Source organism: Barbatula barbatula (genome assembly GCF_947034865.1).
Source record: "Barbatula barbatula genome assembly, chromosome: 20".
NCBI lineage: Eukaryota > Metazoa > Chordata > Actinopteri > Cypriniformes > Nemacheilidae > Barbatula > Barbatula barbatula.
In genome coordinates, this window is record NC_136783.1 from 90,043 (window position 1) to 107,013 (window position 16,971).

Here is a 16,971-nt window from a genome sequence, read left to right on the forward strand (position 1 = left end):
ACTAATAGGACCATAGTTCTATTGGGTTACATAAATAAAAAAAAGAAAGAAAACAATTTCAATTGCCGAGTGGAGGAGCGGCAACCAAACATGCCAGCGTTCCCGTTCCCTATTTTGCTTAAAAGCATGGCGAAAATACAGTTTAATATTATTATATAAATAATTAAATTTATAATTACTAAACATATTTTGTAGAAAAAACTCTGTTTTGTGTACACTGGTTAACCAATATCATATGCTGCATTAAGTTTGCATTTCAAAACATTTTAACAAAACATATTATTCACAATGGAAAACTTTTTTTTTTTTTTGTATACTTATAAAACAAGAAGGCATAGGTCAAGCACCAAGAGAACATTATCAAACACAAATAGGGCAAGACTCACAAACCAGCAACTAGGCAATGAATTGGCCTGGCAATGGATTTTTTTGACACTTTAGTCGCTTTTCTTAAAAATATTTTTTATGTTTAGGGAAATACCAATAGATGTCACACTATACAAGCGAGATGAGAATTACGCTAAGTGGGAACACTGTGAGGAGTAGCAGAGCACTTGGCTGTTAAGGAGACAAAACCTCCACATTATCTGACATGCAAAGATGTACACATTCTTGAAAAACGCGTCTGCAATTGTTAAGATACATTGTTATGGCAAGCCAAAAGGGTCAGAATTACGGCATAGATTAAACGCGTTTACATGTCAACGCCGTTTTTTACGGCGTTTTAAACGGTAATTGCGCCGCAAAATACGGCGTCTCGATTCCAAACGCCGTAAAAACCGCGCGAAAAGCCTTTCATAACGTCGTATTTAACGGCGTTTTAAGGTGCCCGAAAAACGCTGCTTTTTGCGCCGCTGTCTTGCCATATGACGCCGTAAAAAACGCCTTTTCGGTTGCACAGAGCGTGCGTCATTTACGACGTTCTGTCTGTTGTATAATGAGCCCCTCCCACTGATTTACAAAGCCAGTTAATTTGAACTGTTGTCAACCAATCACTGATGAGCTGAGCCAGACCAGACCAATTCACCACTGATCATTTTACAGGATTTTACTATGTGCGCATAGTTCATAGTATTTGTTAACATTAAACAAATCATTGCTTGCTTTCTGAAGAAACTAAGTTTTCTCTTTGGTAATTTAAAGTTACACAACGTGGTCAGCAATTGTATATAGGCCAACCAATCCCATTCTATGTATCCTGCTTATTACATAGCGTATTGCTTTGCTTACGTGGATGATGTTAGTCTGGTTGTTATTGTGATGGATTTCTCATCGTTGATTGAATCATTTGTCGGTTCAAAGCCCTCTCGGACCACTTTACGTTGGTGGTCTTGTTCTGCTTATCTGTGTTGCTGGGTAGTTTTTATATTTATATTTCAGTACTTAATGCGTGGTCAATTAAAAAAAGTCTTGATATTTTCTATCAAACGTATTAATATTCAGTTCTGAATGCTCATTTGCACTAATGGACCACTTCCATAACTGCACTAACCTATCTACTGCACGGTAACTCTATTAACTGCATCTACTAATCTATTGCACTGTAACTTCAATAACTGCATTAACTCATCTACTGCAATGTAACTCTATTCACTGCATCTACTCATCTATTGCACTGCAACTTCAATAACTGCATTAACTCATCTACTGCAATGTAACTCTATTCACTGCATCTACTCATCTACTGCACTGTAACTTTAATAACTGCATTAACTCATCTACTGCTCTGTAACCTATAAACTGCATTAACTCATCTACTGCTCTGTAACCTATAAACTGCATTAACTCATCTATTGCACTGTACCTCTATTAACTGCATCTACTCATCTATTGCACTGCAACTTCAATAACTGCATTAACTAATCTACTGCTCTGTAACCTATAAACTGCATTAACTCATCTATTGCACTGTACCTCTATTAACTGCATCTACTCATCTATTGCACTGCAACTTCAATAACTGCATTAACTCATCTACTGCTCTGTAACCTATAAACTGCATTAACTCATCTATTGCACTGTACCTCTATTAACTGCATCTACTCATCTATTGCACTGCAACTTCAATAACTGCATTAACTAATCTACTGCACTGTAACTCTATTCACTGCATCTACTCATCTACTGTACTGTAACTTTAATAACTGCATTAACTCATCTACTGCTCTGTAACCTATAAACTGCATAAACTCATCTACTGCACTGTACCTCTATTAACTGCATCTACTCATCTATTGCACTGCTACTTCAATAGACAACGTCAATAATTTATGCATAAGTCACTTGCACTATTTTAGTCTAAATTATTATCTGTTCATATCCACCTGTACATTAATGTTCATAGTATATAGCCATCTGTATATATTGTTCATAGTATATACCTACTGTCATATTTTCATAGAACATACCTACTGCTAAATATTTTTATAGTCCATGCCCACTGTATTATAGTCTCACTATTGTATTCTGTGTTTATTCTAACTGTATATCCTGCACTTGCTAACTGCACTTCTGGTTAGACCTAAACTACATTTCGTTACACTGTACTTGTATATGTGTCATGACGATAAAGTTGTATCTATCTATCTATCTATCTATCTATCTATCTATCTATCTATCTATCTATCTATCTATCTATCTATCTATCTATCTATCTATCTATCTATCTATCTATCTATCTATCTATCTATCTATCTATCTATCTATCTATCTATCTATCTATCTATCTATCTATCTATCTATCTATCTATCTATCTATCTATCTATCTAAATCTAAACGACTTGAACTTGACTGTTGCTGCTTAACTAACACATCAGTGGACTTTCATGCTATAAACAAGACGAACGAACAGTAATTATTTATCCAAAGCGACTTACAGGGGCCTTTCAGTCTATGCGTGACTTTTATCAGTAGCCCGTGATTTGTTTCCATATTACAAAAAAATATTTTAATGTAACAAGCATGAATTTATTAATTAAAATATAACACAGCCCAAGTCAATACCAAATTGCTTGCCATTTAACTCCGTGAAGAGACTGATGCTTTGTGGAACTACAATATACAATATACAGCCACTTTCCTTGAAATGAAATTATGCATTTTAAAGGTATACTGTATGACTGCAGTCGGCAGTTAACAGAGGATGTTGGACCCAATGTGTTTCAGTCAAGCTTAGTGAGGTAAGGATTTAATTTAAGCTTTTGACTGCTGCCATTAAGTAATGTTCTTGTTGAAGGAGTGAATTGGCAAAGACATTCTATGCGTAATAAATAAAAAATTGCATTTCGGTGCATCTGTAACTTTCAGTTTACTACTATTTCACGTTATTTTGATTTAAGAATGGAAACAATGCAGAGAAGTCTTCAATTGGCAAGAGGGAGGCTTATCAATATACCTGCAGCAGATGAATTACTCCGCGATATAGCAGAATATATAGCAGAAATTAACGCACAACGGCAGCCTGAACGACAATGTAAGTGAAACCTTAAACTCATTGGAATTTTGCATCATGACAGCTTACAGCCAATATTTTTACTAAAATAAGTTTAAGAACAAACCTTTTTTACCTTGTTCAGTATTTCTTCAAACATAATTTTAAACTAAAGATAAAAAAATCTACTGTAGTATAATGTTTTCTCTACTAAGTTGCCCTATGTGTTTAATGACTGTTGTTTAAATGAACTATTAGTAAAGATTTCTGATCCCTGGTGGTTATTACATTAGCTGTTCTGACAAAAGATTCTGTCTTACCACATTATAGAGCATAAAGCACTTATTAATTCCATCTCTTATTGTAAACCAATACTTTCTATGTCACAATTTATTTGTTATTGTTGCAGCCAGTTCCAGTTATCAGGCTCCACTTATCTGTAATGGAGGTAGAGGAGCGCCCTGTTACAGCATCACTAGAGAGCAACTTTCTTTTCTGAAGTCATGTGGCTTTTCTCTTCCTTCAATAGCAGATATTCTGCAGGTGTCTCTGGCTACAGTTAAACGACACATGAAGTAAATTGCTTGTTGTAGGCCACATTTGTTTTAAAATGTGTACATGAAATGAACATAAATCTCTATGTATTTGCATTCATCAAACACATGGCTTTTGTATATAGTGACATCCTGCTTAAGCCACAAGAAAATTAATCTTTTTAGCAATTTATTTTTATGTTTGCATACTTGTTTTTCCAGGAAGTTCAGTTTGAATCGTGCTGTGTCCTTTTCTGAGTTAACTGATGATGCCCTCGATGAAATGATCAAGGATATTGTGGCTGGAAATGACCAGCTGAGATCTGAGGCCGTCAGAGCACAGTTACGGGCTAGTGGAGTTCAGGTGCAGAGACATCGCATCAGGAAGAGTTTAGCTCGAATCAACCCTAGGGCAGCTGCACTAAGGGCAATGTCTCAAAGACCACAGAGACGATTGTACAGAGTAGCTGGACCAAACTCTCTGTGGCACCTTGATGGCAACCACAAATTGATACGGTAGAGATGTAATTTACATATATTTATCATATATTGAATAGGATGATGTACTGTAATGTCTTTTATATTATAACAGTTTCTCTGTGTTTTAGGTGGCGAATTGTAATTCATGGTGGTATAGATGGGTACAGTCGTCTCATAGTCTTTCTCTGTGCCTCAGACAACAACCGGAGCAGCACTGTGTTGGATTGCTTTTTGAATGCTGTGGCCATGCATGGAGTGCCTTCTAGGGTCAGAACAGATCATGGAGGAGAAAACAATGCTGTCCGTGTCATGATGAACATTTTCAGGGGCCTAGATAGAGGCAGTGCTATCAAAGGCAGGAGCACTCACAACCAGCGTATTGAGAGGCTCTGGGGCGACATGTGGCGGGGATTTACCAATGTATATTATAATCTGTTCAACTTCCTGGAGAGTGAAGGTATAGTGGACATAGACAATGAGATGCACCTATGGGCTCTTCACTATTTCTTCTTACCAAGGATCAACAGGGACCTGACTGCCTTCATCCGGCAATGGAACAACCATGGGTTGAGAACAGAAGGACATCAGACCCCCATCCAGATTTTTGTTAGAGGCTGCTTGGAGCAACAAGGGGAAAGCAGCACAGCAATTCGGGACATTTTCAGCACAACAGCCGAGCCAGCAGACGAAACTGACGTAACATCTGAACAAGGACAAACCATGTCAGGAGTGCAGGGGGCAGCAATGGTTGACTGGCCAGAGAGAGTGGCAGTACCACAAAATCACTACAATTTGGACAATTCAACATTTGAGCAACTCACTGCAGAACTTGATCCACTTGGTGGTGCGCGAGGAGAACTAAGACTGGACATATTTTGTAATGTTTTGGCTTCTCGCAGTCATTAGCATATGGCAAGTTCATAACAAAATAGAACTAGTTGAAGGTTGTATATTGTAATTGACTTTTAAAGGACTTAACAGAGCTTACCATTTACATTTATAAAGAGTATGTTCTATTATGTTTTCATGGCTTTTATTTGGTCTCTCAAAAAGATTTCAGATTTTGTTTAACCTTGTTACATTTGTATAACCACAATATATGCTGATGTAGCCGCTTTAATGTTAATATGATTTTGCATTCTTAAGGTCAATGTGAACCAAAAACAATGTGGAGGTGTTCTAGAATGGTGGTAAATTCAAATGGCCCAGGCCCCACACCAAAACTTCTCATTAACTTCTTTTACCATCAGATCCACTTAGATCTTGCCCCAAAATCCATACCAGAACTTGAACAAAAATCTAAAGATTCATATTTTTGCAAACACATTAGTTATTTTATTAACAAACAAAACTATTTTGGTCTGCAATGGGCTCTTTTCATGCTTGACTTCTGCATTTCACAGGCGGAACCCCAGGCAGTTTACGAAATCAAGTTTAAGTCCTCTCAACAATGCATATATTCCAATTTAAGTCACAACGAGATGAAAATTGCTATAGATATAAAGTCCTGAAATGTTTATCTGTGCATGTTGTTATAGCACGCTTGTCATTTTCAATGAACAGAAATTTCTACCAAGTCCTCTCAACAATGTGCTTTATGCATGCGTGACTTCTGTGTTCCATGGTCAGAACCCTAGGCAGTTTCCGCTAGGGGTGCATTGCAACACACAACAGTGGTACATTAAACTGCTGTTCTACCTTATTTTAATGTTATAATGAAATGTTTACTTGTGAAAGTGTCATTTCAAATACGGTAGAACATCACTTCTATATACCACTGTTGTGTGTTGCAATGCACCCCTAGCGGAAACTGCCTAGGGTTCTGACCATGGAACACAGAAGTCACGCATGCATAAAGTACATTGTTGAGAGGACTTGGTAGAAATTTCTGTTCATTGAAAATGACAAGCGTGCTATAACAACATGCACAGATAAACATTTCAGGACTTTATATCTATAGCTATTTTCATCTCGTTGTGACTTAAATCGAATTAACTAAGTTCACGCTTATACCTTTCCAAAACCAAGAGATCCTTTAATTGCAGTGAACATTAGTTCTTTGAATTCCTCCTCTTCAACAACCCCTCTTGGCAGGTAAACCGTCAGGGCACAGGTTGATGCATAGGGAATACTTCTGGTTGGCTCTTCTTGGTCATAAAATTCAATGTGGCACTTTTGCGGGAATCCCAGTGGAGCGATAGAATCTGCAGCAGTGACAAACGCCAAAAGATCCTCAAAGGATATGGCCACATCTTCTTCTGTTAATGTGGGTAAAACAGAACATGTTAAGGGCAAGAAGCAAAAACAAATAAAATTACAAAACCATGTGGATTTAAAAAACACCTTGAATTGACATTAGCCAGCACTCCCACTGGAAGACAGTCTCCTCTTCCAGGTCTCGCCTGTTGCTCCCTGGTGTACTCCAGACAACGTCAAAAAGGTCCTTGACATCATTTCTTTTTAGTTTACCTCTTGTGTTGGTAAACAAGGGGAGGAAAGCCACTGAGTTTTTACACACCACCTCCCACAAACAGCCACAGGAGTTGATCCCAGCAGTGAACTGCTGGATCATACTTGCCACTCTGCTCAGAATAAAATAATACAGTGACTTACAAAATCCCTGTTGTTAAGTCAAGGTCCTGTATAGTAATACAATACAGAGTGTGTCAAAGCATCTTCGCTGTAATAAACCCTGATACCTGATAAAAATTAAACCTGATACCCAAAAGAGCCCAGAGATAAACACTGTATATGTTGAATATGAACTAGTGAACATCATCGGTTATTAACTGATAAAACTATATAAAGCTGTAATATTATAATATTACACTACAATATATTTTTCTACTACTATGAAATTACTGCATTGTTAAAATAATTACTTTTCATGTAGTAAGAGCATGTCTTACAAATAAACCAGTGGTGAACTAAATATCTTGCCCTATAACCTTATTTACTGCTTCCATAAATGGATGAACTGATTTAACAATTTAGCATACACTATACTGCCCACAGGATTGGGACACCCCCTCCTTATGAACATGTTTGACAACTTTAGTTATTTTAATGAGCACCAATCTTAATGGTATAGCATGTAATGATATTGTGTGGAATTATTATATAGTGTATGTACGAAACATGCACACTACTCAGAATCCAACATAGTTAACCTATAAGGAGATGAAGAAAGTTTTTGAGACAGCTGAAATTAACAGTAAATGTTCTTTACCTGTGGTAGATGTAGTGGGTTACTAACTGTCCATAAATTGTGGGCAGATCACTAACTGAGGCTGTGAAAATGCTAGGAACCCCACAGTCACAAATCCAGTCTCCTAGAGAGTTCTTAAGTTCTCCCAGTTCCTCTGCAGTGCTGCACCTGACAACCTCCAATCATAAAACATATTTTTGAAAAACATTAATTAGTTCAGTTATTAAAAACATTGGTCGAAAAAGCACACAACTAGATCAGATGGCATATTTACTCTAGTTACCTTTGTCAGTTTTTCTACGATGTCGAAGTCCAAGAAATTTCCAATTTCAAAAATGGTTAGGTTGGGTTTCTGGCCACACATCAACTGGAAGAGCTTCTTGTTTATGCATCCGATGCCTGGTCCGTTGTGAACTATGGACCAAGTCATCAGTTTTCCTGCAGTATAAAGTTTATTTTCAGCTAGAGCCTTCTGATTGTAGCTGAAGAGCAGCTCCCCAGGTTTGCCCTCGAAAATTCCAAGGGTGCTTTGGAGCTCAATCATGAGGAGTCTAAGGAAAAGGAAAATATTAAAGCCGGAAAGTCACAAAAGTCTGTAAACCTGAGAGATAGAGATTTTGAAACTTATCAATACAAACATTGACACACATGCTGTTAAGATACTTTACTACTTAAACGACTTCTTTATCAACTCATTGCATTCGGGATTTACTAGAAACTAGCTAGTGTTCAAGTATAACTAAGAAGAAAAGTCGCTTCGGATGAAAGACCCTGCCCAATGCATAAATTTAAATTCTGATTGGTCTGTTGTGGAGTAACCTTAACAAATGACAGTTAATCAGTGAGCTATATGGTGTGCTGAGAGACAATAATTATTTCATGGCAAAGAGGTTTGTTTGACATGAGTCTCACTGACACACGGATGTATTTATATTACTATGTCATAAAAAATAATATTGCTGCTCTTTTATCCCAATGCATTTAAAGATTGAACTGATACTTAGTTACAAACCTTTAAAGGGCAGTAGAGACATTTTATACATGTGGCTTTTAATGTACCTGAAAAATTCTCTTCTTGGACCTCCATAGTCCTCTGCCATTTCTCCCACAAACTCAATATTGGGAGTTTTGTACCATTGAAAGTAGCCTCTTGATAAGGCCATGCATGCACTTCTGTCACGAATGCCAATGGAGAATCCTCTGCCGGCCACCGGAGGTCTCACTCCCCTGAGCATTAGCTCTGGCAAAAGAACTACATGTCCCATAAAGCCACATGCTGGGACTGAGTACTACACACCTGATGATCATCATCATCACCAGACTATTTAAACTCTACCTGCCCATGAACACATTGCGAAGTCTTGTTTGCCCTGGCTACATTTCTGAGCATTATATTACCCTTGTCTTGTTTACCTGTGTTTAAACCCTGCGTTGTATTACCGTTGATGACTCTTCTCTGCCTGCCTTGACCTCTTGCCCGTTTTTGACTACGTCTGTTGTTTGCCTTTGATATTGTTGTCTGCCCGGTTATTTGATCCACGCCTGCCTTTTACATTGAGCCTGCACATATTCACCAATAAAGCTGCATATGGATCCTACCCCGTCTCCGTCTTCGTTACAGAAGACTTCGCCAACTACAGATCCAGCAGTTCTCAGCGAGCTTTCTGCCCAAGCAAATCAACTGGCGGTCCACCATCAGCAGCTCGGTCGACTCACCACATTGACGGAAGAGTTGGTGAAAGCCTTACAAGATCTCCATCCACCCACACCTACAACCTTTGCTCCAACGCCTCAACCGGGTCAGGTACCTACTGAAATGATTCACAGTGCACAGTCTGCTAATCCTCGTTTAGCCTTTCCAGAAAAGTTTGATGGCGCCCCGAACAAATGTAAAGGTTTCCTTATGCAGTGTTCTATCTTCCTGGCTCAACAACCCTCGTTCTATACAACGAACAACAGTAAAATCTCGTTAGTGTGTTCTCTGCTCACAGGAAAAGCACTGGAATGGGCTACAGCGGTCTGGGACAACCAGGGACTAGAGCACACCACTTACACCAACTTCATTCAACGTTTAAGAGAAGTGTTTGAACATGCTGAAGGTGGAAGGAATCCTGGGGAACAACTACTTGCACTTCGTCAGGGAAGAAGTACCGCGGCGGAATTTGCGATGACATTTCGCACTCTCGCGGCACAAACTACATGGGTGGAGGACACGTTAAAGCTACTGTTCCGTAAAGGACTAAACTCTGATTTGCAGACAGAACTAGCATGTCGTGATGAAGACAGAACCCTGGATCAATTCATCGGCCTTGCCATTCGCGTGGACAACCTTATTCACTCTCGGAGACCTAATCGATCTATATGCTCTTTCAACCAAGTGAGTCAACCCAGTGACAACCCTGAACCCATGCAAATAGGGCGAACTCATCTCTCCACGGAGGAACGTGAACGTCGCATACGAAACCACCTTTGCTTATACTGTGGCCAAGCCGGACATCTGAGAGCAGACTGCCCAACTCGGCCCTCTCAGACATATAACCACAGGGTGAGTTTGCTGATTTCTGCCATCCAAACCAATCATTGTGTGAAATTACCAGTGAAAATAACCTGGCAGTCTGAAACAATCACCACACAGGCTTTACTAGACTCTGGGGCTGCAGGCAATTTTATTGATGAAGGTCTAGCCCGACAGTATAAGATTCCATTAATCCCTTGTGACTCTCCTTTGGCAGTGGCCGCACTAGACGGACGTCCTCTGGGGACAGGCCATGTGCGGCACACCACAACAGACCTAACACTTCAAGTTGGAGCCCTACACACTGAAAGAACACGTCTCTTCGTCATCCACTCTCCACACAATCCGATCATCCTTGGTTTACCCTGGCTGCAGGACCACAATCCACAAATTTCCTGGCGTGAAGGACAAATCATACGCTGGGACTCCACCTGCTACTCCAAATGCCTGAAACCTACCACCATGATACCAGTACGGACTACTACCACAACCCACAAGCACAACACAGCACCACATGTACCTCCGGTGTACGCAGACTTGATGGAGGTATTCAGTAAGACCAAAGCCTCACAACTCCCACCTCATCGACCCAGTGACTGTGCCATCGAACTACTACCTAATACCACACCTCCTAGAGGTAGAATCTTTCCACTATCAGAACCTGAGGCTAACGCAATGAGGTCATACATTGAAGAGGAATTGGTTAAGGGTTTCATTCGACCCTCCACCTCACCAGCAGCAGCGGGATTCTTCTTCGTGGGAAAGAAGGAAGGTGGTCTTCGTCCCTGCATTGACTATCGTGGTTTAAATGACATAACGGTCAAATTCCGGTATCCATTACCTCTGGTTCCTGCGGCCTTAGAACAACTAAGAACTGCCAAAGTTTACACTAAGCTCGATCTACGTTCTGCCTACAACCTCATATGCATTCGAGAAGGGGATGAATGGAAAACCGCATTCTCAACCAGTAGCGGGCACTACGAATACCTCGTTATGCCATTCGGTCTATCCAATAGTCCATCCGTGTTCCAATCTTTCATCAATGACATTTTCAGAGACATGCTAAACCAGTGCCTAATAGTATATATTGATGATATCTTGATCTACTCAAACACCATGGAGGAACACATCAAACAGGCCCGGGCTGTTTTGCAGCGTCTCATCAACCACCAACTGTATGCCAAGATGGAGAAGTGTGAGTTCCATCAATCCTCAATGTCATTTCTGGGTTACATCATCAGTCCCGAAGGAGTGTCGATGGATGAGGGGAAGGTTCGAGCAGTTCTAAATTGGCCTCAACCCACCTCAGTAAAGGAACTTCAAAGATTCTTGGGATTTGCCAACTTCTATAGAAGATTTATCAGAAATTTCAGCTCCGTCGCCGCTCCGCTCACTGCTATGGTAAAGAGGGGAATCACCAAACTTCGTTGGTCTACCGACGCCAGTCAAGCCTTCAATGAACTAAAGAATCGGTTTACCTCGGCTCCCATTCTGCATCATCCTGATCCCAACATACCGTTCGTGGTGGAAGTAGATGCATCCAACACCGGCATTGGAGCCATCCTCTCTCAACGCCAAGGTAATCCACCCAAACTTTTCCCATGTGCTTATTACTCAAGAAAACTCTCCTCCGCTGAACAGAATTATGATGTGGGCAATCGTGAGCTATTAGCTATGAAAGCAGCACTTGAAGAATGGCGTCACTGGCTAGAGGGGGCTAGACATTCCTTTCTGGTATTAACAGATCATCGCAACCTGGAATACCTGCGCTCAGCCAAAAGACTAAACCCCAGACAAGCCAGATGGGCCCTGTCCTTCACTCGATTTAACTTTTCAATCACTTATCATCCAGGATCAAAGAACATCAAAGCTGATTCATTGTCCCGCCAATATGACTCCACTCAGCAAAATCCCTCTCCTGACCCTATCATCTCACCGTCTCTAATTCTAGCTCCAGTCCAGTGGGACATCATGGCCGAAATCACTCAGGCTCACGCACAGAACCCACCACCCCCAGAATGCCCGCTCAACCGAACGTTTGTTCCCCTAGGACTACGAGATAAGGTAATCCACTGGGTGCACTCATCCACAAGTTCGGGCCACCCAGGCATCACTACCACAGTGAGACTATTACGAAACCGGTTCTGGTGGGAGACTTTACAGACCGACACCAGCACATTTGTGAACTCTTGTAACACCTGCGCTGCAGCAAAGACTCCCAGACGTCTACCAGCAGGACTACTACAACCCCTACCCATTCCACGACGACCATGGTCCCACATTGCGATTGACTTTGTCACCGATCTACCAGTCTCTCAGGGTAACACCACCATACTAACTGTCATTGATCGTTTCTCCAAAGCATGTCAATTAATACCACTGGCAAAGCTCCCATCAGCCTTCGAAACCGCAGAACAACTCTTCCAATTTGTATTTCGCTATTATGGTCTTCCGGAAGACATTGTCTCTGACAGGGGTTCTCAGTTCACATCCAGGTTTTGGACAGCCTTCTTTCGACTACTTAACGTCAACATAAGTCTCACTTCAGGCTACCACCCCCAATCCAACGGACAAACAGAACGACTAAACCAAGAACTCACCAAATTCCTCAGAATGTATTGTCAGCAGAATCAATCCGACTGGAGCCGCTTTCTTCCCTGGGCAGAATATGCACAGAACTCCATTCTCAAACCCTCCACAAAATTAACACCTTTTCAGTGCGTTCTGGGTTTCCAACCCCCACTTTTTCCATGGTCCGGGGAGCCTTCTGAGGTACCTTCGGTAAACGACTGGTTTGAACGAAGTGAAGCGGTTTGGAACCAAACACATGTCAACCTACAACGTGCCACAAACCGGGATAAGGAGCAAGCTGACCGCCATCGTCGCCCCAGTCCCAACTACATTCCTGGACAGTGGGTATGGCTTTCAACCCGAGATCTCCGTCTTAGATTACCCTGCAAGAAACTCAGTCCCAGGTATGTGGGTCCTTTCAAAATTGAGACGAATCAATGCTGTGTCATACCGCCTCGAATTACCAGCCACTTATCGTATTTCTCCGACTTTCCATGTATCTCTGCTGAAACCTGCCGGTGGCCCGAGGGTGGAGGAGGAAGGCGGTGACACTGGGCCCCCACCCATGATTGTGGATGGCGAGGAGGCTTTTCAAGTGCGAGACTTGCTAGATTCCAGACGTCGGGGACGCCAGATCCAATATCTAGTACACTGGGAGGGATACGGTCCGGAGGAAAGATCCTGGGTCAATACAGAGGATATCCTCGACCCCAATCTCATCATTGAATTTCATAGAACCCACCCGGAGAAACTGGCCCTAGGACCTCGACGTCGGATGTCGGATGTGCTCTCGCGTCAGGAGCCGCTCGCAGGGGGGGGGCTCTGTCACGAATTTCAATGGAGAATCCTCTGCCGGCCACCGGAGGTCTCACTCCCCTGAGCATTAGCTCTGGCAAAAGAACTACATGTCCCATAAAGCCACGTGCTGGGACTGAGTACTACACACCTGATGATCATCATCATCACCAGACTATTTAAACTCTACCTGCCCATGAACACATTGCGAAGTCTTGTTTGCCCCGGCTACATTTCTGAGCATTATATTACCCTTGTCTTGTTTACCTGTGTTTGAACCCTGCATTGTATTACCGTTGATGACTCTTCTCTGCCTGCCTTGACCTCTTGCCCGTTTTTGACTACGTCTGTTGTTTGCCTTTGATATTGTTGTCTGCCCGGTTATTTGATCCACGCCTGCCTTTTACATTGAGCCTGCACGTATTCACCAATAAAGCTGCATATGGATCCTACCCCGTCTCCGTCTTCGTTACAACTTCTTAAAATTTGTTTGCGGCGTGCTATGACAGTAATACTTGTAAAAGAGTCCAGATTCTCTTCTTGGAACTCCTTTAATATTTCCTTCAGTTCTCTGACAAACTGAAAATATAAAATATACAAATTACCACCCAAATATGATATGCACAAAAATGATTTATCATATGGGTGATTCACAACTATGTCAACTTGATAATAAAATTTGAAGACAACCAGTGTTGCGGATGGATGGAATACATACATTTGGACTATTACTCCTCACCGGAGAGGCCAGGATTATTTCTTCAATATCAGACTCTGATGAGTCCATATAGAAGTCCTCTCTAAGGATCACAAAATATCCAAGTAAAAATATATATTTATTATAGTCATATTTTACACAACAAATTAAAAACATATTCAGAATTTCAGTGAGAAATAAAACACATGTTGACATCTTGCTTTTGAAATGTCCACTTACGATTATGAACCCAGCCTGAAGATCGTAATGGCTGGGGTGTACTTACACTGGAGTTGCTGTGGGCGCACTTGTTATGGTGTAGGCACGTTGGCTGCTGCCTCCTGGGGGCGCACTTGTGGTGGTGAAGCCAGTTTGGCTGCTGCCTCGTGGGGGTGCATCTATGCCTGAGTAGGCACGTTGGCTGCTGCCACCTGGGGGCGCACTTTTGGTGGTGAAGCCAGTTTGGCTGTTGCCTCCTGGGGGTACATCTATGGCTGAGTAGGCACGTTGGCTGCTGCCACCTGGGGGCGCACTTTTGGTGGTGAAGCCAGTTTGGCTGCTGCCTCCTGGGGGTGCATCTATGGCTGAGTAGGCACGTTGGCTGCTGCCACCTGGGGGTGCACTTGTGGTGGTGAAGCCAGTTTGGCTGCTGCCTCCTGGGGGTGCAACTATGGCTGAGTAGGCACGTTGGCTGCTGCCACCTGGGGGCGCACTTGTGGTGGTGAAGCCAGTTTGGCTGCTGCCTCCTGGGGGTGCATCTATGGCTGAGTAGGCAGGCTGGCCGCTGCCTCCTGGGGGAGCACTTGTGGTGGTGAAGCCAGTTTGGCTGCTGCCTCCTGGGGGTGCATCTATGGCTGAGTAGGCACGTTGGCTGCTGCCACCTGGGGGCGCACTTGTGGTGGTGAAGCCAGTTTGGCTGCTGCCTCCTGGGGGTGCATCTATGGCTGAGTAGGCAGGCTGGCCGCTGCCTCCTGGGAGCGCACTTGTGGTGGTGTGATCAGTTTGGCTGCTCCCATCTAGGGCCGCAATTGTGGTACTGTCATTAACCTGTGATTTGGGTTTTTAAAGGAAAAGAAAGGTAAAATCTAAGCCAGACTAAAGGACTTTTAGTATATTATTGTTGTTCATTGAAGATGTCAAATTTACTGAGAACCCAAACAAATATTATTTTTTTATCTGATCAAATTTAACCAGAAAAAATTTAACAAGAAAAGGCCTTTGGACAGCATATTTTAGAACTCTACTGAATATTTCACTCACCTTCACACGAATGTAAAGGGCAGATCTTCCCAATGCACTGCTTGAGGAGATATGGTCAGGACTCAAACTTTCCAATTGCAAAGGGATGACCTGTCTTTGGCCATTAACTTTACATAATTCAAAATCTTCAGGCAGATCAGGAAAATGATCTCTTAGGGCTTGCTTGAATTCTCCTTCATTACAATCACGTCGCACTACAACACGGCAGGGTGGAGTGGAATCTGAAAATATAAAAAATATATATTTTGACAGCTTTCATGTCAAAAAGCAAAAATAGTAATGTTAAAAATGTTTTTAATAAAAGTATTCACATATGTGAACTCACCCCTATCTGATATATAATGGGAAATTTAGGAGTTTTTAAGCACAGAGACTTTAAATGTGATTTGTCTTTGTGCCCTACTCTGTTGCGCCTTCGCTGGCGAATCGGCCCACCACCACTGGAATTTCGAAACATCTCAAACCTTAAAAACATGTAAGTCGTTATTCTGTTTACTAGACAAGACACACATGTAAAAACACCTTGAGCCAGGTCGACAGTCGATCAAAAAACATCCCTCGCTAGGCCGACGTAATGGTTGTTTTGATCCCTTTATTATAAACTAAAACAATAGACATGACAAATAAAGTGAAAATTAACTTTATTATTTTATATAACAATCCACAAAGGTATAATACAGCCAATTGTTAAGTTTATAATGAATGTCCATGACAAACAGTACACAGGCTACACGTCATTGCCTGAAATCGATGGAATCGGATGTGCAAAAATGCTAACTCTTTACCAGGGCTGCGTTCAGCCCCGACAAAACGTTGCAAAACGTTTTTTAAATGGGAACGGTGTTTCGGTTGAACACCCTGTTGTAATGACAAAAGAATTTAACCATGGCAGCTGTGAAGGCCATTCTTTGTGTTCTTTTTGAATAATTTTCAGAGCCCCATGAAATCGGTATAAATACGTGTTGAATACTGCTAAATACATGTCTTCTTATATCTTCAATTGGTTCGTAAACTGAGCTGCAGTGGAAACATTTAAACTACTTTACTTTGACCCATTGTGCAAGCTGTCTCTTTAAGACCACATGGGTTATATACATGTTGCTGATGGGGCTGACACACTTGAAACACCCACCAAAAAAGAGAAAATATAGCTGTGCCTGAATTTGCCTCCTATCTCCTATATAGTGCACTATATCGGGTGTCAGACATTTTGTAGTGTTGTCTGAATTCTGAGTAAACAACAACTACTTTTTTCCCACAATGCATTCTAATTTTGAGCATACATTCGATGTACACTCATCTGATTAGAATCAGCTGGATGAGAGTGACCATTAATGCATAACGTACGTTTATACACTTGTGTTTGTTCTTGTTGACAGTTATTTTTTTACTTTTTGAGAATAAACAGATTAGTTGAATGTTATATATAGCAGTGTTTATTTTAAAAATATAAAGTAATTTAGTATTAAACGTAATAAATG